This window comes from Protopterus annectens, chromosome 4.part0, assembly GCF_019279795.1.
Source record: "Protopterus annectens isolate FY-2018-M chromosome 4.part0, PAN1.0, whole genome shotgun sequence".
In the NCBI taxonomy this organism is placed as follows: Eukaryota; Metazoa; Chordata; order Ceratodontiformes; family Protopteridae; genus Protopterus; species Protopterus annectens.
In genome coordinates this window covers 1,995,582,451-1,995,607,455 of record NC_056733.1, presented here as the reverse complement: position 1 = coordinate 1,995,607,455, position 25,005 = coordinate 1,995,582,451, and positions in this window count along the sequence as shown.

The following is a 25,005-nucleotide window of genomic DNA, read 5'->3' as shown; positions in this document are numbered from 1 at the left end:
AAGATTCATTTGCTAATGATATTTCTGAGTTTTGTCGATTACTTAACTTGAAATTATTTTTTCAGACAGAAGATAATTCAGGCCATGATGCAAGATTTAAATATCATAAATCGACTTTTACTCCACCAATGCATCCAAATGTATCCATGTTCTATAATTCCACTCTCAAAGATTTACACTTCAATTTTAAGGATATGTATGTAAAACAGAACAATGTATCCAGGAAGGAGATGGATACAATTATTGAAATGGCTAATAACAAGAACTTAGTAATATTGTCAGCAGACAAAGGGGGTGCCATTGTAGTACAGGATTGGTCATCATATAATTTGAAGCTATGTGACAGTTATCAGACAATAGATACTATACACATATGGTGATCAATCCTACACCAGGATTTAAAAATAAAATAGATGAATTCTTACAACTAGCTAGAGAGGAGGGTATTATAACACAAGATACCCAATACCATCTTACTGTATCTGATCCCTCCAATCAATATATTTATTTCCTCCCTAAGATTCACAAGGATCCTATACATCCACCAGGTCGACCGATTGTTTCGAGTAGAGGTTCCATCACACTGAACCATTATCTCAATTCCTCACATTACACCTTAAGCCATTGCTACAATATGTAAGAGCAAGAATACAGGATACCACTGAATTCCTCCGCATTATAGCAGATATGCAGCTTGAAGAAGGGTGGTATTTGTGTACTTTGGATGTTTCTGCATTATATACCAACATCCCCCATTTGGGCAGGCCTAGATGCATTGGAGTATTGGTTGACGAAGTCAGAACTATATCCCCCGGGCTTCAATACATTGTTACTTTGCTTGTTGGAGCATGTATTGACTAAGAATGTGATATTTTATGGGAATGAATGTTATCTACAGACCAAAGGCACTGTGAACCATTCTGTTGGAGATGCTCGGTGAGCTGATTGCATTGACTGAGGAGATGATTTTTTGAGCGATGATACAGAATAGAATTGCCTAGACATAGTAAAGCCTTACTGAGTCTACTTATGGTGGCTGCCAAAAAAAGCAAATACTAGAAAATGGAAATCAAAGTAGTAAATATAGTAACAGAGATAAAACAACTGGAAATTGGATCTTTAGAAAAGGAATGGAGCAAACTACATAAAAAAAATGTGAATTGTGGGAATAATATATATGCAGAGAAGGAATGCGGTTTAAGAGGCAGGATTTGAATGGGCCATATAATGCTTAACTGACAATGACTGGATAGATTATAAGTGATGTATAATGATTGCAACTACAGCTGTTTCAGTGGTGTCTGTGATGTACAATGTTTGCAACTAAAGTAGTGTCAATGTTGTTTGGTTTTCATTTATATAAATGTAAGATTGCCTATGTCATATGTGATAATTTAATAAAGATGTTAATTGACAAAAATAAGAGTTGTAGCTAAGAAGATTTCATAGATCTTAAGGAATTTGGGAGGGAATCCATTGGTTCTGGCAGAATCATAATATGACAGAGTTTGTGGCCATCTACAGACCTCTTTGATAGTTACTTATTAAAAAGAAGAGTACTGTATTTTAAATAATGTTTTGACTGGGCTTGGAAGAGTGACATGACAGTTGATTGGCTGAATGCTGAGCAGCTAAGTTGATAATTTTTGGGTGGTTTCAAATTATATGTCCATTGTACTCAGTTTTAATGGGTTGACTTAGCTTTTCCTAGGAGATTGTTTTACCTCTCTCCAGAATTTTTTAGGATTTCGCAACAGTCTAATCTCTCGTGTTTTCAGGGAAACATTTTAGATCATGAGTACATTTTTTGGGGGGGAGGTGGAGATAACTTGCTGCTAGTGCAAAAAAAAATAGAAAGAAAAAGAAAGTAAGAAAGAGGGAAAGAGAAACAAAAAAGCAAAACAGTTCCAATTATGTATGAAGTCAATATTTTGAATATCTGCCAGGCAGTTCTCAATTTAGTCACAATATTTAGGAATGTACTAGCTTATGCTTTGTTTGCCTAGCTGCCTAGGAGAAGAATTTATTTTTCAATAGGAGTAAGGTGTTTAGAAGGTATTTTAGATCTAAGATACCGTCTATCTACTAACAAAGAACTAGACTATGGTTGCCAGTTTGAGTTGAAGTGTTGGTCACTGGTGTGTTGTTGGTCCATTGCATGAATGTCTATCTTGTAATCTTAGGGCTATTTGCTGAGAAGATGGTGGTTATAATGCAGTGGACACTAAAATAGGAGTGAGCATTTGGTTGAGCAAATCTATTTAAAAAAGTTTGTGATAATGACTGGGCCGAGGAGTAGAGACCAGTTAGGAGAGATTATTTCCTCAATGGATTTCCCGGTGCACTGATTCCAGTACACGTAAAAGTCTCCAAGAAAGACAAAATGTCTCCTTCTGATGTACTGGGGAGTGCTTCTTAGTCAGTTAGTAAATGTGGAGATGGGTTGCAGGTTGTACATCATGCAGATAGTATAAGATACCCACCAATTAGTTATATTTATACCAGACAGCATGTGATAAGTTTGGCTATTATACATCTGACACTACCTGTCCTTATGCCAGATCTAAGTCTGTGAAGCATCTGATATCCTGAATCAAAGATTATGGCAAATTGTTACTTGGTTTTACCCATGTTCCTTACTAGACTAAGATGTTGGTATGGTGTTTCTGGATCATGAATGTACTTTTCTAAATACTACCAGCATTCAGGTAGGCGTTTCTGGTGGTGTTTCTGGATCATGAATGTACTTTTCTAAATACTACCAGCATTCAGGTAGGCAACTGACAGCTGTTGGCTTTTAGAGTTTAACACCTGGTCCGTGGTTTGATTCAGTGCCTCATATTAATGGAATTAGAGAGGCATAGCAAAAACCCTTTTGGTAAAGTATGTTTGTGGTCTACCAACCAAGAGATGGACTAGTCCTAAGGATATTTAACATGAATTTCAGGAGGCTTCCAACAGTTATTATAAGGAATTTTATCCATCAACAGTATAATCAAAGGTTTCTTTCAAGTTCATTAAAAATTGTGGTGGTCCAGTTTCTTAAGGTTCAGTACGCAGCTAACAGAAAATGAAGTATTCAAGCCTGGTGTTTTTTCTGCCATCAGTTGAATCTGCCACTCTAATTCCCTCTTCTCTAGTCTCCACCTTTGCAGATTCATGAGCAACCAAGACACTTTCTTTTGTCCCAACAACCAGAAGAAATTTTGGAGCAAAGACTGCAGTAACTGCAACTCTGACACAGTTTTTTACAGAGCCCAATGCAAGATTTGTCTGGCTTTTTATGTAGGAAAGACTATCAATAAGCTAAAGACCAGGATAGCACATCACTGCACAGACATACATCAAGGCACCCCTACCAACTTCTTAGCCAAGCATGCTAAGGAAAATGTTGGACACAACACCTTTACTTTTCATATAATTGACAGGATCCACTATGAAGACCTAGATGGCAACTGTCCAGTTTTACTTTAAAGATAGCCAGATTACTAGATTTTCTTAGGCAGTCAGTAATAAAACTTAATGATTTTCTAAGTAATATACCTGTTGCACTTGCAGATTTACTACACTGAATTTTGAATATTTAACCCCTGTCCCTCTGTCCCTAACAGTAGGAATATTTTGATTTTATGTCACTAACAATCTGCATCATGATGTGAGAGGTGAAAACAAAAGTTTTCTTGAGAAAAAGGATTATGAGTAAGATGTCAGATTTAATGCATGTCAGTGTCCTATGACAGTATTATTGTATTAAAAGCGTTTTCAAATTAAAAAGGAATATTATGATGTTTTTATGATCAGATATTTTAGTGGCTCTTAAGTAATAAGTAACATCTATAAACACGTTTTTTAAAGTGTTGTACTTGGTGGATGGCTGTGGAAGAAAATTGTTTTCAAGAAGAAAAGAAAATATCAGTAAAATTTTTGGAATGCTTTTGCTTGTCATTGTTGGGTTTTTTTTTCATTTGACTGTCTTCTATCACACTGCTATTGGAGATTTTTTTATTTTATGTACCCTAACTAAATAAAAATAACTATAAAATGAGCCTGGAAGTAAGACAATGTGCTACTCTGCTGTACTGTCTCTCTTCTCTACCTCTCTAACATAGTAAGACATCATATTCAGCCAATCCATAGACTGTTAGCATAGTTGGCACAAATGATGCCAATGTTTAATACAATGAGAATAGCATTTACTGGCAATTACAGAACAGAAAAGTTATGCTCTGTGAGTTGAAACTTTTTTCACAGTTAACAAAAATGAAAAAAAATATAGGCAGTGTTAACAGAACATACTGCCCACAGCCAGATAATTTTTTATTTAAGGTATGGTGATTGGAGGTATCGGTGCTGATAAAACACCAAAAAACTATAGCTGTCAAATATCAAAAGTTTTCCACTTAGAAATTATTAGTAGGCATTGCTGTTTGTGTGTGAAAATGACTGGCATCACAATTTATTCACAACAAAGTAATCATTGATTGGGCTTGTTAGGGGCAGTGTGTGTGTGTGTGTGTGTGTGTGTGTGTGTGTGTGTGTGTGTGTGTGTGTGTGTGTGTGTGTGTGTGTTTGTGTAAGAGGAGTATGCATGTGTGTGTGTGTGTGTGTGTGTGTGTGTGTGTGTGTGTGTGTGTGTGTGTGTGTGTGTGTGTGTGTACATGCAAAACAAATGAAAACATATCACTGTGGTCATAATTTCTTTCAATTGGTCACTAGTTACTTTTGAAGGGTAGAGAAGCAGTCTCTGCAAAAGTAAGTGACAGTTAATCTGCTTTTTCTGAGAGTGAGTGAGTGTGTGTGTGTGTGTGTGTGTGTGTGTGTGTGTGTGTGTGTGTGTGTGTGTGTGTGTGTGTGTGTGTGTGTGTGTGTGTGCATGTGTGTTTATATGGTTGTCTGTCTTTTTGTCTGTATATCTATGTCAGTGTATATGCCTCTGTGAAACAAGTTGGAATATACTGTTATGACCAGAATTTCGTTCAGCTGATCAAAGTCAAACAAAGCAGGCATATCAGACTAAATATAATAATTTATTTGTTTTCATTAGGGGAGTCAGTGTGTGAAAGTTACTGATCACTGCAGTTTCTTACCATTGCCAGACATTCACTAATCATGCTTGTCAGAGCAATGTGAATGCATGTTTTAGGAAGAAAAAGTGGATGTGTGTGAAAAAATAATCACAGTTTTTATTTGAACACTGTTTATGTAACTTCACAATTAAAGTAGGTGTCTTATGTTTTTAGTTCCTGTTTCTTGAGCTTTTTCTTGCATTGTCTGTTCCCATATATTAGCTAAGCAATGTGTATCCACTTGTTTTCCATTTCCCCTCTACACACTTGAATCTGATATTCACACCCTCATTTTATCATTTTTTATTGTTTGTTTTACATTATTTGTATATGGCAATCCCAGTTTCACTGTCTTATCAGTCTAAGCTCACTTATAGTTTTCCTTGCCAAGATCAGCGATTGGTGTGAGTTATTTTACCAAACCTATTTACTTTCTACATTTATTACCTTTACAATACTGCAGTGCTATGTATGTTGTCTCAACCTCTTTAGTAATATGTATTTATAGATTACGTGTCTGCTATTCTTTTATTCTTTTTTTTTTCTTTTTGTCTGCATGGCCCAGATAGTGCCTCTTCCTCTTTTTTGTCTGCTTATCTGTCCAATGTGGTAAAAGTCTGATAACTAATTCATACTGACTCTTTGGGTTATAGATGTTATTTTTTATTGTTATACTTTCCTAGTTGCACATTTTGATTTGGTCTGTATTACAGATTGGCCAAACCCTGTCTGGATATAAGATTTCCCCATAGTATAGGAAACCCATTATATCATGAACAACTCTAACATTTTTTTCTTTTAATTATTCACTTGAATGGAGCAAGTACAGCATTTGTCGGGGTTCCAACAAATAATTAAATAATTGCACAGGGTACTTGCTGTTGCAGCCCTTCTGCTGTTTAGATTCAAATGTAATTGGAAGTTCTAAACTGTTAATTAACTGCCTGGCCTTACTAAGACTTACAAAACTGCAAGTGACATTTTATACTCTTTCCCCAGGATGCAGTAAAGTTCCATGTAAGAATAAACTATATTTGCACGGAATGATCATGTCCGTGCAGCACAGCAGTGCACCTTGCATATTCATGAAGATGTGCTGCTGTAACACCTTCATGGACACGATCCGTGAACGAGTGCAGGGAGCATGTTACAACAGTGCCTGCACATGTAACACACCCCCTTCACTCAGAAAGTGCAGTTACAGCACTTTTAAAAGCAAAAACACTGTTGTCTGTGGATATATTGCACAATTGTGCAGTATATCTGCAGAATGCATGCCACAGACATGCATCTGGAGCATGTCACCCCGGGCCTCTGTTGAAAATATGCTACTCGTCCTAGTCGGACTTACCCGGCCAACAAATGTTAATGAAAAAATAAAATAACAGCAGAAACACAACACTGACATGCCTGAGTTCCCACACACCTAACAAAATACATGTTAACACAAAACCCATTATCCAATGCACTTTTAAAGTGCTAAAATTGTCTCTAGTGTTGTGCCCTTGTTCCCCCATTACGGCAGGCATTCTCCTAAAGTGAGAAAAAGTTAAATTTAATTTAAATCCTCAAAATCTTTTTTTATTAAACCAATAAAGTTTAACTGTAGCTGAGTGGGTGTGCCCATTGCGCAGCTATGCATAGGAGAGTTCAAACATCAAAAGAAGCTAAATAGAAATATATAATCAAAATAGCGAAATTAGAACAGCATATTGGTTAGAGTGTTTGCCTACCATACAGTCAGTCATGGTTCAAGCCCCACAACAGGACATACATTTTCATAACTGAAACACAACTAAAATGTATTTTGTATAAATAGGTAGTGAATATTATGTATATGTTAACCAGGGTAGTGTAGCAGCTCCAAATGTGAGGTGTCAGTGAAATTTAAAGATTAAGCAAGAATTAGCATAGCTAATTGGATTTGCACACTGGTAAGTAGTGATAAGCATCTACCCCTTTAAGCAATAGTTATCTTAGCTAAGCAGATTTGCCCAGTGCTTAGCTTAGCTCAGAAGTTTCCAAACTGTCCAATCACAGTAAAGGGCAGGAAATTAGCCCTATTTAAACCTTGCAGGTGGGAATACAGCTCATAAGCAGTTGTAGCTCCCCACTGTAGGCACTATGGCTGGTGTAGGTGAAGGTGTGCGCTTTCAAGTGCAGTGCTGGGGCATTCAGGAGTCCAGGGTCATGGTCGGACTCCTGATTAAAGATCATGAAGGGCAACTGCTGCAGGACCAGTACCAGGACTCCCAATACATAGCAGAGGCCTGGGACCATCTTGCCTAACATCTCACCACTGCCACTGGCATCCCTCAGACTGGTGAGCAGGTCCGGCACCACTTTGCTGACTTGAAGCAGAAGAAGAGGGACTTTTTGGACCAGTGGGTCCAAGATGCCCGAGCGGGGAATGCTCAAGCTGTGTGTAAGTATTAGTAAAAATAAGTGTTCTCCAAAGTCCAGCCTGTGTATGTGATGGATAGGTATGCATAAATGTTTTCTCTTATCTCCTGTACAGGTGCAGATGAGAGGGCTGTGAACTTGGAAGCCAACACCAGCAGGCTGCTAAGGCTGCGTCGCAAGGCTGGTGAGTAACAATCTAGCTGGTATTATGTAGGGAAAATAAATAAAAAGTAGTAGAATGTCACCTTGCAGTATTTAAAAATGGGTGTGGTTTTTAATGACTAAAGAAGCCAGTAGGAGAGTAATAGTGACATACAGGTTATATATCAATAAAAGTGTAAGTACTTGTCAATAAAAGTGAAAACCCCATACTGGTTGTGTTTACTCTGGTATTGTATGACTTGAAATGTTTCATGCACCAGGATCTGATATCGGAATAGTAATGTTGTGTTAACCACTGTTTTCCACACTGTGCTATGTCAAAAGGTATGTATAGGAATGTATATATAAGAATGTTGTAATCACAAGGTCAGACTGTACAACCAAGAGAGAATTAGAAGGGAGAATTAGGAAAACATTCAAGAAGGAAACAGCAGTTTCTCTATAGCTTTTTCTGATAAAACACAAACTTGTTGTATTTTTTAGCAGAAACAGCCACTGTTCAAATCCCGGGAGTGGTAGTAAGCCTTATGCATAATTTCAACTAGGATTTTGTCAATAGTTGTAGAAACCGTCAGGTAATGTCAACATAAATTCCCTCCACAGTTCTTCCAGATAACAGAAGGTATAAAGTAGCTATAAGAAGGCTGTAGTTATACTGTGTCCAGCACCCATGGTCCAACCCCAAGGCTGCAAATGACAGCAAGATAAGTACATACATCAAGTGGTCTCCCCTAAGAAATGTTCAAAAGTGTCATGCTGTCACAGCTACCAGTCCCTGCTATCAACAACCAGGGTAACTGATAGAAATCAAGGCAGAGTATGTCAGTAGCGCGCACGCACACACACACACACACACACACACACACACACACACACACACACACACACACACACACACACACACATACACACACACATAGTATGAGTGCACATATGTAACCTGGACTGTGTGATTATGGGTAGAAACAGTCAGGTAGTATTAACAAACATTCCCTCCACAGGTCTTCCAGGTAAGAGAGGGCATAAAGTAGCTATAAGAAGGCTTTAAGTATACGCTGTGTACAAACATACCACTGCCTAACCCAAGGCCATAGGTTGTTATAATAATACCTGTAGAGTAATGATTAGAGTAATGATCATTAAAGCTGTGACCACTGCAAGAATCTACATTTGTTAACTGACATCTATCTCTCCCCCACCTTATCTTCACCAATAATCTAAACACATAAATGAATTGGTATGTTTTCCACCAAACCTACTGTTGGGACATGTGTCCTATTGTTCTACAAATGTTGAAATGTATTCCAGTTAATGCTCCCTGTTCAAATACTATCATTGGTGGCCTGTTGCTATCAATGTAACCTGCATGCCGGTGTAATGCCCACTGTGGTTCCAAATATGCATGTGTTCTGCTTGCTATGCAAATGTTCCAAATCTGTTGTTTTGGGTTAATGATATCAGAATAGTAATGTTGTGTTAACCACTGTTTTCCACACTGTGCTATGTCAAAAGGTATGTATAGGAATGTATATATAAGAATGTTGCAATCACAAGGTCAGATTGTACAACCAAGAGAGAATTAGACAGAAAACATTCAAAAAAGAAACAGCAGTTTCTCAATAGCTTGTTTCGATGAAACACAAACATGTTGTATTTTTTAGAAGAAACAGCCACGGTTCAAATCCTGGGAGTGGTAGTAAGCTGTGTGCATAATTTCAACTAGGATTTTGTGAATATGTGTAGAAACAGTCAGGTAGTGTCAACATAAATTCCCTCCACAGCTCTTCCAGGTAAGAGAAGGTATAAAGTAGCTATAAGAAGACTGTAGTTATACTGTATCCAACACCCACAGTCCACCCCTAGGCTGCAAATGACAGCAAGACAAGTACATACACCAAGTGGTCTCCCCCAAGAAATGTTCAAAAGTGTCATGCTGTCACAGCTACCAGTCCCTCCTACCAACAACCAGGGTGACCAATAGAAATCAAGGCAGAGTGCAGCAGTAGCACACATGTGCATGCACACACAGACACACACACACACACACACACACACACACACACACACACACACACACACACACACACACACACACACAGTATAAGTGCACATATGTAACCCTGACTATGTGAATACGTGTAGAAACAGTAAGGTAGTATTAACAAACATTCCCTCCACAGGTCTTCCAGGTAAGAGAGGGTATAACGTAGCTATAAGAAGGCTGTAAGTATACACTGTGTACAAACATACCACTGCCCAGCCCAAGGCCATATATTGTTGTAATATTACCTGTAGAGTATTGATTAGAGCAAGGATCATTAAAGCTGTGACCACTGCAAGCATCTACATTTGTTAATTGACATCTCTCTTTCTCCCCCACCTTATCATCACCAATAATCTAAACACATAAATGAATGGGTATGTTTTCAACCAAACCTACTGTTGGGACATGTGTCCTATTGTTCTTCAAATGTTGAAATGTATTCCAGTTAATGTTCCCTGTTCAAATACTATCACTGGTGGCCTGTTGCTATCAATGTAACCTGCATGCCGATGTAATGCCCACTGTGGTTCCATATATGCATGTGTTCTGCTTGCTATGCAAATGTTCCAAATCTGTTGTTTTGGGTTAATGGGAATGCTCATGCATGCTGTTATAACTAATTCTGGAATGTGTTTACCATTACTAACCAACATGTGTTCTAAAACTGCAACACCATAGCACGTCTGGGAAGGCCTATCCCAAGTGGATCCACCTCTACAACCTCATCAGGCCATGGCACCAGGCCCCAGCACATCTGGGACCCACCCCGGGAACTTCTCATCTGATGGTCCTGCACCACCTTCAGGTGGAACTTCCTCAGGGGATGGGGCTTATCTCCCCGGATGCGGGCGCAGAAAAGACCCTGTCACCCAAAGCCAGGTCAGGGGTCTGGTGCGTAGCGAGCTTCGCAAGGAATTTGGAGATCTGCTAGGCCAGCTTGAGGGCCACATGGTGCATTCAGAGGGTCAGCCTGCCCTTCCTGCTCAGCCACAGCACAGCCACCTTTGGAGCCGTGAAGGTGCAGTGGTGATTGCTCATGGGTGGGGACCTCAGTCCCACTGTATCCATTTGGGGGCTCATGGACTTTCAATTACCAAACACCCCTCCCTGTCCAAGGTGTTTACCCCCACATGTGTCATATACCGACCCTGTATGCTGCTTTGTCTGCCTTGTCTGCCTTGTCTGCCTTTCTACCCAACCTATCTCCCCAAATATACCTACTATCCTTCCCCAACATCTCACTCTCACCTTAAAAAACAAAAGGGCAATTTGCTCCCCAAAACAAAATGTTGCCGCATACATAGCTGTCCATTTCACACATGTGTCCAATGGACACAAGTAATCTGGTCTAATTGGCTTCACAATACATTATTGTGGTCCTCACCCCTCTCTCGGGGGTTTGAGTGCCCAAATTTACCTTCAAATCCAGTATATATGCACAGAATAAATGGACAGCTATGGACCTTCCCTACACCCATCCTGCACATGCTTAGTTATCTTTCATATTGTTTTCCCTCTTTGTACCCCCTTTTTCACCACTTTCCTATCACCCCTTGTTTCTTTTCTTTTCTTTTAAAGAAATTAGCGCGGGGGAAAGTGGGAGTAAACAGTAGTAAGTAGGAGTAAGCCTGTTTGCGTGGTGCTAAGCGATGCCTACACAGATTAAGCACTTTTCAGGTTGTCTGTATGCATAGTTAACCGAAAGTTAGCATTTTTACTGCCACGCAAACCCACGCAAACCCGCTTACAACTGCTAAAAAATGTTTTAACCACTCTATATCCAACAGCCCTTGTTCTGCCCAGCAATAAAATAATCAGCCCTTGCAAGTCTTGAGCCCAAGACACTGCACACCATAGCCACAGTAATTTACCACTAAGCCATCTGAGCTGCAGACATGTTTAATTTTTTTTAAAACATATCATGCAGCAGAGTCATTTAACAGTAGGGAAAAGGTTTGTTAACATCAGTCAAGTTTTCTACATAGATATAAATGTATATGTATGTGGTGATGCATACATATATATATATATATATATATATATATATATATATATATATATACACACACACACACACACACACACACACACATATATATATATATATATATATATATATATATATATATGTGTATATATTGGTCTACTTCATTTAGCTGAAAACTCATTTCACTGAAAGTCAGTTTCCTGTGACCAATTCACTGTAAGCTCACTTCACTGAAAACTCATTTCACTGAAACTCATTTAGTTGAAAGTTATATATGGCCTTTTCCCCACTGTAGTGCGATCCTGGAGTTATTATATATAGTAAGGGGTTGTGGGGGGCACAGCCCCCACATATGGGGTTGTGGGGGGCTAAGCCCCCCCACATATTGTAAATATTTTAAAGCATACAGATGGATACTTACAAGTGCAATGAATAACTCTTTCCAGAAGACAAAATATAACCAAACTATGCAGGGGCCTTCACCCCCACACCCCCCAATGTGGGGGGTATGAGCCCCTCACACACCCCTTACAATATATATATATATATATATATATATATATATATATATATATATATATATATACTAGCTCCAGGATCGCACTACAGTGGGGAAAAGGTCATATATAACTTTCAACAAAATGAGTTTCAGTGAAATGAGTTTTCAATGAAGTGAGGTTTCAGTGAATTGGTCTCAGTCATTTGAGTTTCAAAGAGAGAACAGATGGCTTAGTGGTTAAGGTCTTCACCTCCAATGCACAAGGTATAAGGTTCAACTAATGCCTGTTTGGAGTTTGCATGTTCTCTCTGTGTCTCCGTGCGGTTTCTCCCATGTCCGAAAAACATGCTGAGTGTTTCCATCTCAAACTCACCAATGAATGGAGCTGTGGGCAGCAGCACAGACTCTACATGGTGCCCAATGGGGAGAAGAGTTGTAAAAAAGACCAATTGCTTTGGGCATCTATTGTGGTGCGCAGTAGCCTCAAGATAGGAGAACACGGATCACAAACTGCGCGCCATGGCAGGGTTAGCCACTCGACGGTGTAAAATATGGCTCTAGGTGATTTGGTCATGTTGACTGTCACCAAAAAAAAATGGGCATGGGTAGTTACCGGTGATAAGTGGGTTGAGGACCCGGCCTACTCTCTGACCCACACCAGGGACCCATGCTAACGGTGGGAGGGGTATATGTGCCCCTATTGGCCAGTGTGTGCCCACCATAAAAAAGCCCAGCAGCCCTGGGTCAATAGGCTACTGGCTGGCCAGTGTCTAGTTGCCCAGCCTGGGTTACCTGGATAGCTCTGTTGAGTGAAAGCTGGACATAAAACCAACCAACCTGCCAAACATGAACTGAGAATTGCTACGCTTAATGTAGGTTCACTGACAGGTCGTAGCTTAGAAGTGGATGACATGATGATACGGAGGAGGCTGGACATCCTATGTATCCAAGAGACGAGATGGCAGGGCAGTCCAACAAAGCCATTGGCTTGGGATTCAGACTCTACTACTCAGGTGGTGGACAGGCTAGAAATGGTGTAGGAATTGTGGTGAGACAGAGGCTTCAGAAGTCAATGAGGGATATCATCAGAATTAATGACAGACTCATGGCAATCAGACTCCAGTGTAATGATAGGACAGTATTCATAATCTCAGCCTATGCCCCACAGCAGGGTCATGATAGTGAGGAAAAGAGTGCATTCAGACAGCAGTTGCAGGACCTACTAGATAAAGCAGGACAACATGAACTGGTGTTGATAATGGGTGACTTAAATGCACATATTGGGACAGACAGAACAGGATATGAGGACTGCCTGGGTCCACATGGGTGCAGCAATAGGAATAAAGAAGGAGAAGCCATTCTAGACTTCTGTCTGGCAAATGGCTTGATAGTAGCTAACACATGGTTCAGAAAGAGAGACAGTCACAAGATCACATACAAGAGTAGCCAACATGCAACTCAGGTAGACTTCTCCTAGTAAGGAAAAGGCACTGGGGTAGAATCCATGATTGCAAAGTCATCCCCAGTGAAACAGTCGGTTCACAGCATAAACCAGTAGTTGCCACAATCAGCTGCAAGCAGTGGTCAGAGAAGGTTTTAAGGTCAACAGAGACCAGGCTGAAGACCTGGAAGTTGACTGGAGAGAAAGTACAGCAGTTCAAGGAATTACTCAGGGCTCTAGCACCCCAAGAAGAGGAGGAAATAGGTGGAGTTGAAGAAGAGTGGCAGCCTAAAACAGCATGTGTTAGGACTACAGAAAAGATATGTGGCCAAGCCAGGTATGGAAATAAGGTACATAAGGAAAGCTGGTGGTGGAATGCAGAAGTGCAGGAAGTAATCAAAAGAAAGAAGGAGTGCAGGAAGAAGTGGGAGATTGAAAAGACTGACCAAGCTAGGAAGGACTACTGGTTGGCTAACAATGAAACTAAGAAAGAAGTTGCAATAGCAAAGAATAGGTCATCAGAGGCACTCTATCAGCTTCTGGAAAGTGGCTCAGTAAGGGGCACAAAGAAACTATACCAGGTTGCAAGGCAAAGACAGAAAGATAAAGAAGATTGTCAGACACCCTTCATAAGGGATTCCAGCAACAACCTGCTTACCAGCCCACAGGACATCAAAGGCAGATGGAAAGAGTATTTCCAGCAGCTTCTGAATGAAGAAAACCCCACAGAAGCAGTACTGCCCCATAAACAGCCTACAATGAGAGTAGAAGAGGATCCCAGCCTAGAAGAAGTAAGAGCAGCACTAAGGAAAATGAAGTCAGGGAAAGCAGCAGGCTCAGATGAGGTCACAGCAGATATGATAAAGATGCTGGGTGAGCTAGGGGAGAAATGGCTCCTGAGAGTACTAATTGCAGTGTGGAGAGAAAGGCATATCCCAGATGACTGGAGAATAAGCATACTAGGGCCAGTGTACAAGAACAAAGGGGACATCTACAACTGTGGACAGTACAGAGGCATCAAACTCCTACCACATTGCATGAAAGTTCTGGAGAGGGTGATTGATAAACGGATACGCAAAATAGTAGAATGTAAGATGGGAGATGAACAGTTCGGATTCAGATCAGGATGCAGCACAATTGACCCAATGTTTGCATTGAGACAGATACTTGAGAAGAAACTAGAGAAGAGGAGAGAGTCAAACTGGGCTTTCCTAGACTTGGAGAAAGCATATGACAAGGTCCCAAGAAAGCTGATAAAGGCAGTACTGCGGTGGTTTGAAGTCCAAGAAACATTGGTAGAATTAGTACAGGCTATGTACAAGGACCCAGTGACTCAAGTATGAACAGTGTTTGGCCTCACTGAGGGGTTCCCAGTGGGAGTGGGTGTACACTTGGGTTCAGCTCTGAGCCCACTGCTGTTCATACTGGTAATGGACTACATCAGCAAACAGGTTGGAGGGGTCAGAGCATCAAAGCTGCTGAATGCAGACGATGTGGCAGTACAGGCAGACTCTGATCTAGAACTTCAGCAAAGGATAGGAGAATGGAATACAAATCTGAAGGCACATGGGATGAACCTAAGCACAGATAAGACAGTGGTAATGGCAGCAGATTGGGGAAATCAGAAGAAGATGAGTACAGAGATAGATGGGAAGATAGTGGAACATGTAAACAGCTTCAAGTATCTGGGAGGGGTGGTTGAGGAGAAGGGTAGTCTGAATGAAGAGGTCAAAGCTAGAATCAGAGGGGCTGCAGGCAACTGGCATAGAGTATCAGGTGTAGTCTATGACAGAAGAATTACAAAGAAGCTGAAAAGTAAGGTGTACAAGACATTGGTGCGACCAGTACTACTGTATGGTACAGAAACCTGGGCAGTAAAGGCAGAACAGTTGAAGAAGCTAGAGGTGATGGAAATGAAGTGCCTGAGAAAGGTGGTAGGATGCACACTGCGGGACAGGCGAAGAAATGAGGACATAAGAGCAGAAGTCAAAGTAGCTCCAATTGCAGAAAAGATCAAAGAGAACAGATTACGATGGTATGGGCACATGTGTAGAAAAGCAGAAGACAATCTGGTGAGGGAGATTTTTGACAGACAGGAAGAAGGTAAGAGGAAGTGAGGGCATCCAGCAAAGAGGTGGATGGATTGTGTGAAAGAAAATCTGCGACAGTCAGGCATGAGTGTTGAAGAAGGCAGGAGAGTGGCACTGAATCGAGAGAGTTGGCGACAGTTAATACGATACCCTGACCCCATGTAAATGGGAAAAAGGGGGATGATGATGATTATTTGAGGTTCTATGAAATGAGTTTTCAATGAAATGAAGTAGACCCATATGTATATATATATATATATATATATATATATATATATATATATATATATATATATATATATACAAGGTTAATAAATACATACATATAGATAACTATGTCAGTATGTACGTAAAACAAATTTTATCAATATATACATATATTTGAATATATATATATATATCTATATATATATATATATATATATATATATATATATATATATATATATATATATATATATATTATATGTAGTGCAGTGGGGCATCAGATACACACTCTGAACCTCTTATTGCAACAAATCTGTCCAAAGGCTGTCTAAATGGGGGTGAAGGAGCCCAAACTAGAGACCTCTTTTAATTATTGCCCTTATCCCTTCCTCCCCAGCAGCAACTGTTCTGCCTTGCAAAAAAATAATAAGGCCTACCACGTCTTGCACCCAGGGCCGTGTAAACTACTATCAGAGTAATGTACCATTACATCATCTGAGCCCTATAAAATAGTGATGGCTGTCCAAACATATCAGTTAGTATAGTCATTCAACAGTGGGGAAAGGAGTCTGTAGAATCAGGTTCTCTATATATACATGTATATATGTATGGAGATGCATATATGTGAACAACTCTATACATAATGTATACATATATATATATATATATATATATATATATATATATATATATATAGAGAGAGAGACATATACATCTACATTTATATCTACATATATGCATACACACACACACACATATATATATATATATATATATATATATATATATATATATATATAAAGGTGTACAAATGCATACATATATATATATATATATATATATATATATATATATATATATATATATATATATATATATATACAGAAATATGCGACAGCTACAAACACATGTAATCTGAGGGTCATGCTGCTGCACACTAGAAGTCTAAATCTGAAAATGCACTCACTGGAAGTATTCCTTAAAATGGGGAACAGTGACATCTGTACTGTAACGCAGACCTGGTTAAAGGCAGTGGGAAGCACCCCTTCACTACCAGCCTATAACTCATTCCACACCTTTTGGTTGCAGAACATGGACTGAAACTCCAAATGTGGTGGCATTTCCATATTCATTATGGATTCACATATCTCCAGGGTTGTAGACCAACATTATGCATTACAGATCTTGCAGGTGTAGCTAACACTTAGTAAGACAGTGGTTCAGGGTATAGCCTGCTATAGGTCCTCAAACATGTCCCAAGACTCATGCTCCATGTCCCTAAACACCCTGGAGAATATTAGTGCCCAACCTAACACTCTCATACTGGTTGACTTCGACTACCCCACCATTAACTGTGAAAGCTACTCATGTACCGGTGCACATGCCCATCACATCGACCTGGTCCTTACTAACATGGGTGACTGTTGCTGTACATCAATAGTCAACTCCTCCCTTGTTATATCTGAACACAAATTAATCACCTTTGGAAATCTACAGCCCCCCACCCCCCTGCACAGGCTGACACCTATGATGGTGGCAGACGTCATATCAGCATGATATTTCAGTCAGGTATGGTACATTCATTTCACAGATGTCAGCCCCAAAACATGGACCATACCACACCTTCACAGGTAGTGTTTTCTCCATATTCATTATGGCTAGGAACACCTCCAGACTAGTATCCCAGCATAATGCACTGGAGATGCTTCCAGTACAACTGCCTTGGGGTAATACTGCAATCCAGACCATAGCCTGATATGGGTCCACATCTATGTCCCTAGACTGTCTATGCACATTTCTCAACACCATGGCATCTATGATGGTCCAATGCAACACTGACATAGTATGAGACTTCAAGTACCCCTCCAACACCTGGGGAAAGTAGTCAAGCGCTAGTACAGTGGCCCAATACATCTGGGAATCATCATTTCCAATGCCCTGGACAAGCTCATACTGACCCCTGGTAGAAGATGCAACAACCTTGAGCTGTGTTGACTACTTAAATATGGGACTGTTGCTCATCTACATTTGTCAAACACTGCATGGTGAGATCCACACAGGCTGTAATCAACATGGAACTCAACATGTCAGCCGAACCCCCCACAAAGATAACCACTTTGCAAAACCTCTCCAAAGCTGACTTTGCAGCCACAAAAACAGGGGTGGAAGACTTCACTGCACCCATCGCAAAAGGAAAATTGTATGACTGTGGAATTATACACATATGCAATGTGCAAACAGGTACATGAATGCATGGTATTAGCCAGAGCCAACAGAACCCAGACACTGTCCTCCAAACACTGGGAGACAAAGTGATGGTCCTCTGCCATTACTAAAGTGTACATCAGAAGAAGGACACTGTTGCAGAGAAAGGTGGTGTCCCATGACTGTTGAACTCCCTTATTAGCCTCAAACACAACTTTGGATCCCTCATGGAATCCCCTACAGGCCTCTATGATGGCAGACATCCAGCAGACACTGACAACAATCACAACAGCCTTTGATAGTTACATAAACAACCTCCACAGCATTAAACATAAGTGCTGTGAGTTACTGCACAATGCTAATACCTATCCTGAGACAACAGATATTGGCTACAGTCTTGGGAACACATTCAGTGCCATCTTTACCCCTCTCCCCCCCCCACAAGTGAAGTGCTGAGTGAATGTGTTCTCACATGCTGTATCCTGTTTCTGTTCTAGGTGTCTGTGTGTCACCAGGATGTGGCCCTGCATCAAGACCAAGGGGTATGGCAGTGTGGTAACACATCCACCATGTCTTAGGCAGGGTACAGCTGTATCTGCATGGAATTCCCCTATCTGTAACACAGTGATTACATATGCCTCACAGATTATAGGTCTGAGGGTTGTACACAGGTATATGTTGATTTACAACATATGTTGTAGAGTGGAAAATGGTACGTATTGTGGTTTGGACACACCTCCAATTGCTAATAACCACAGCCACAGGGGATAGTCATCAAACAAACACACTGAGATTACAATTCACACACACACACACACACACACACACACACACACACACACACACACACACACACACACACACACTTGCCAGTACTGAGATCCATAGGTTCATTGCATCATAGGTGTGTAGTAGGTGAATGGGCCTGAAGGCTCTACAAGGCTAGCCCAAGGGAATACCCTGGCATCAGGCCACATGAGAATAGTCCCCAGTGTGGCTCAGGAGTATAGTCACTGGAGTGTTCCCCAGGGGTGGGTATTGTATTCCCCATCCACTCATCCAGATTTCTATTGTGGGTGGCCAGAGATGTGCACTGCTTCACGTGTATGTGATTTATATTCGTCTGGATTGTGCACATGTCCCACATGCATGTTCTTTGAAGTGTGAAAGTGTGCTTGAGGTCTCTGGGGCATGTTGTATGGATAGATTGATATCTTCAGAAGTAGTATTCCTGACCTAGTTTGGTGAGACATGGCTGTGTAACTGAGGTAGTGATTGCACCTACATAGACAGTATGATGTGGGGATTCATTGGAGTTATCGGAATCTGTCCATACAGGGCATGTGCATAAGGCATTGTATTCCCTTTGTGGGGTACATTTGCATACTCTACAGTAGTTGCAGGTGTCCAGTGGGGAACATGGCAAAAGGGCCACTGTACACATCGATTGGGCTACTGAGGGGATAGAACAGGGTGCCATGTAACACACAGTCAGGAGATGTAACACATCAAAGTACTTTCTGATGTCAGTTGCACAGTTGTGGTCAACAGGCAGCTGAAAGATGGGAGGAAGTGCCACAATAGTATGGCCTGACTGTCAACCTGTGTTCCCTATTCTGTTATAATAACATCACTGTTCAGTGGACTACCACCAATGTATTACGTCATGTGAGCCATGGTGTTCCCAAAGGTAATGGTGGCACATCTCTTGGCATTGGGGTAATGTCCAGGGTTCTGACAACAGTCATAGGTGTCAAGTGGCCTTTGGGTGTGATGTCAACATCACATGGATTGGGAATGCTACCACTCACCTTACTATTGTATGCAAACATTACCAGCCAGGATGCCTTTGTGTTCTCCTGCACCTCAGAAGGGTAGATCCCAAATATGAGAGGACATGGGTCTGTACCCTGTGTGACACCAGTCATGTGTGGTTATCGGTTTGACATGGAGTCCACTGCAATCACACTGTGGCTACTATCTGTGAGGCAATTTGCAGGAGAACTACGGATATAGTGGTTGCTGCTTTGCCAAGTGTGTTTGTGTATGATTCCTGGGTGGAGAGTGGTCTCTGAGTATTAGAAGGGTTACATATATTGTTAACTAATCCATACTGTCACATATTCATTGCACATGGCACTACATATTTAGGGCTGTGGATTGTGTACACCAACCTCTACAGTGTTTGACAACTGATGGCCTTGTAATGTGGACATTGGGACATATATTAGGGCCTCAATATTATAATTTAGCAAAACCCACCCCCCCCAATGGATCCTGTTATTACACAATCACACCAACACCCACACAGGATACTGATGACAGACAGACACAAACACACATTTGCCAGTACGGAGTTTCGAACCCATACCAATCTATGTATTGCTGCTACAGTGTTATGCGTTTATCGCATGTGCCACAGAGCTTATAGGATGGATGTTGTCCCAAGGTACTTCTAAGGTGAGGAACATCACCAGCCCTTGTAAGCACCGGCATTGGGTGATGTAGTGGGTGAGAGATGTCATAAAATATTTTACCCTGCACACACATTTACATTTGCCAAGAATGAGGTTTGAACCTCTATCTAACTATGTTTTCAGACCTTTATGCTATGCATTTACCACATGCACCACTGACCTTACATGGTTTAGCATATGGTTTATGGTTGCTGACAGGTACTTCTAAGGTGAATGATATCTACAGGACTGCTAAGATCAGGCACTGAGAAGTGTACTAGGTGTAAATGGGACCAAAATCTTTCAGGTACACACACACACAGACACACACACACATATATATATATATATATATATATATATATATATATATATATATATGTGTGTGTGTGTGTGTGTGTGTGTGTGTGTGTATACACACACACAAACACATGCCAGGAATGAGATTCTAACCCCTACTTATGTAGTTATTGCACCTCCATTGTCACACATTTGTCACACACACCACAGAGCTTATAGGTAAAACACTGTCCAAATGGATCTATGTCAGAACATCGAAGTATTAAAACTTCAAATGTTCTGATATCGAACACTATTCAGCGAACGCTAAGAATAGCGAAGCTGCAGAACAGCAAATTCTTTCCTCGGGAAAGAATTTGGTTGGCCATTTCTGTGTCTTTGCTATTCGTAGTGCTGTGGTGGAAAGTTAGGGGTTAGGTTCAGGTAAGTGTGCGATTGTCTGTACATTAGGGGCGGGTTAAGTGAGTTAGGGTTAGGACGCAGATTAGGCATGTGTGCAATAGTGACAGGCTTTAGGGTTAAGGGCGGTTTAAGTGAGTTAGGGTTAGGGCACGGGTTAGGTGAGTGCGCGATAGTGACGGACCTTATGGTTAGGGATTGGGTTAAGGTAAGTGGGTAGATAGTAGTGTATGTTTAGTTTAGTGTAACGTTAGATGTAGGAATTTAAGTGTATGTGTGTGGTTGCTGTTTGTTTGATGTGCTTGTGTTGTGTGTATGTTTTTTGCAGCAGCAAATTTTTTCCATGGGAAAAAAATTGCTGTTCTGAATGTTCGATATTTTCATGTTTAGATGTTTTGTGGCCGATGAAATAGCATTCACTATTTTCATCTTTCAATAACGTGATATAAATGCATCCAAACATATCTCTAAGGTGAGTGACATCAGTGCTAAAGGAGGGGTAAGGAAAGTGTAGTGAGTGTGAATGGCCACCAAATCAGGTTTCTACAAGGACACACACACTCTCTCATACAAACACATACATTTTTACAGTTGCCAGGAATGGGATTAGAACTCATACCTAACTAGTTTGCTACATTATAGTATTATGCAGTTATCCAAGTACCATGGAGCTTATATCGTTGTAGGTGAGTGACATCAGCAGCAGTGCTAAGAAGGGGTAAGGGAAGTGTACTGAGAGTGAATGGTCACAAAATCAGGTCTTTTCAAGGCACACACCCTCTCTCCCACAAACACACGCATTTTTACAGTTGCCAGGACTAGGATTAGAACTCATACCTAACTAGTTTGCTACACTATAGCATTACACAGTTATTGCAAGCACTACAGACCTTATATGTTGGAGAGCTGTCCAAAGGTATCTTTGTAGGTGAGTGACATCAGCAGCAGTGTTAAAGGAGGGGTAACGGAAGTGTACTGAGTGTGAATGGCCACCAAATCAGGTCTCTACAAAGACACACACACTCTCTCACACAAGCACACATATTTTCACAGCTGCCAAGACCAGGATTAGAACTCATACCTAACTAGTTTGCTACACTATAGTATTATGCAGTTATCACAAGTGCCACAGAACTTATAGGACTGCAAGCTGCCCAAAGGGTTATTTCAGGGTGACTGACATCAGCAGGAGTGCTAAAGAAAGGCAATGGGAAGTGTAATGAGTGTGAATGGCTTCAAACACATTCATCTAGAAACACACACACACTCACACACAACTTTACATTTGACAGGACTGAGGTTACAACTACATGGATACCTATTTGTACTATAGTGTTACACAGTTATCACAGGCACCACTGAGACTATAGGGCTGAGGGCTAACCAAAGTAATTTCTACAGTGAATGACATCAGCATATCATGCGATATAGGCCAATAGGATGTGTACTGGGTGGGAAAGGTGTCATAATGGGATTATCTCTGTCGCTGTCTGTCTCTCTCTTCCCCATGTCTGTGTGTGTGTATGTTTGACATATATTATGTTGGCCTTAGATATGTGTGAGTATTCCTATCCAGTGTGTGTGTGTGTGTGTGTGTGTGTGTGTGTGTGTGTGTGTGTGAAGTATCAATGGTGTACAATTTGGTGTGTGCACAGACATCTGCGAATAACAGATATCTGTAGTCCACTTTGTTGTCAGACATTCATTTCTCTAAGTGTAGGAGCATGCCCAGTATGACCTTCTATATTGAGTGTGTGCATCCATTCCAGGGAGAGCTCGACTCCAGTTCAGGGTTTTATGTGCTACAGCTACACCTAGCAACCTGTTTCTGCAGGATATCTGTTGATAGGTTACCAATATGGAGACACAATGGGTGTAACATATTGGGGATGCTGTAACTATTGCTGTCTGTGCTGCTTGTGTAACATGGTTGGTTGTAGCATAGATTTTCTGACATATGTACTGTTTTACATTGTGCTGTATCTTGTCATCAACTACTGGCAGATAGCAGTCTTTGCTCACAGTTATTTACCAGGGAAATAGAAGATGAATGAAGCTGAGACCAATATTCTGAGGCATAGACTACATATTCTGTCACACTCCTGCCATTGTGGAGGGGCAGCTACAGACAGACTGCTGGTTCTGTGTAAATGGTCCAGCACCTTGTTAGTATGATGGCTGGGGATCCCCTTCTTGTGCTTTTCTCAACTTAACAGAATGGCCATATCCTGCTGAGGTCATACCTCTCAGCTGTACAGATACACCCAGGTTATCCAGAGGCAGGACTCATATATCTGGTCAGTTTACCTTCACACTGTGGTTTACAAGCAGTTTTGTGGCTATTCATTCATGGGATTGCAGGCAGGGGGTAGTATGGGCAGACATTAGAGTTTCAGACTTCACACACTCCATGACATCCATGCTTCTACACCCCCCTCTGTTATTCTCCCCTCTTCCTAACATTATGAAAGCAATATCTCAGAGGTATCCCTATAGTTGGGCCTTTATCCCAGTAGTATTTATGGCCTGGTCCACAGTTCTTGCAGTAAGACATGGAGAGGCTTACTGGCATCTGTCAACATGGCCTTGAATTTGCTTTCTGTTTACTGGGTTAGGTTGTTAGTTAGGACCCCCTAACATTCTGTACATTGACACTATGGGTGAGACATGGGGCTTTGCCAGAGGACTGTAGGCCATTTGAGAATGCTGCAGGCCATTTGTAGCAGGCCAGTCCATTCTGTCACTCATACGTTCCCAGGCTACAAGCCAGTGGATTACCATGGGGTGACAGTGGTAAGTGGTTGAGGTATTCCTGTCAATCCTTCCTGCTCATACTGATCCATGAGTCAGGATGTGGTTAGGTTGCTGCTTACAACTAGAGACACACCTGTATGGGATACCTATTCAGCATGCAGCCTCATGTATGTATTCCCATACAGAGATGGGTTCATGCTGTACTCATTCCCTACAGCAAGGATATGACCTGTGATACATCTGTGGCTGATGGTGGGGTGAGATGGGTGCATGTGTGATGTGGAAGCTACTGGCACCTGACTCACAGATATACCTGGGACATTCTCCTTATGCTGGCTTGTGTGTGGACATGGGCAGTATGTCATTACTTTATAACTGTGCCTTTATTTGGTCTGCCAGACTATCAGTATTCCATACTACAAGGACAACTAATGTGATGCTAACCTCTATGTATAACTCCAAAGTTGTGTGCAGTTGACAGTTATTTTATATGCACTCTGTGTAGGTTATTTTCATCTGTGTACTGTTTCTATGTATGGATCTCAGTTCAGGGCATGTCCAGCTTTCCAACGGTGACAGATATTGACATCTGGACAGTGAGTATGTACAACTGCTGACATGGGTGTAGCTGAAAAGCAGTGTGGTTGGCACTGTAGTTGTTGGAACATGGCCCTATCGACCACTGTACTGTACCTAGGCCACTGAGACACAACCATCCAGGCCCACATGCATATGACTTCCAGGCAATATTAAACACACAACAAACTTACCACACTGACCCCTGCATATTGTACACATGCAACAATGTTGGTTAGGACAGCTCTGGCAATCTGTGCTCCAGTGATATTACTTCTCAAACTTACATGTTACTGCATTTCTACATGAGATTGTTGGGGGGGGGTGCACACCTGAAGACTTTAAACATTTGTAATGACTGTACTGGTATTCCCGTTACTTTTTTGGCTTCCATTTCATATTGTATTGTGACCTAT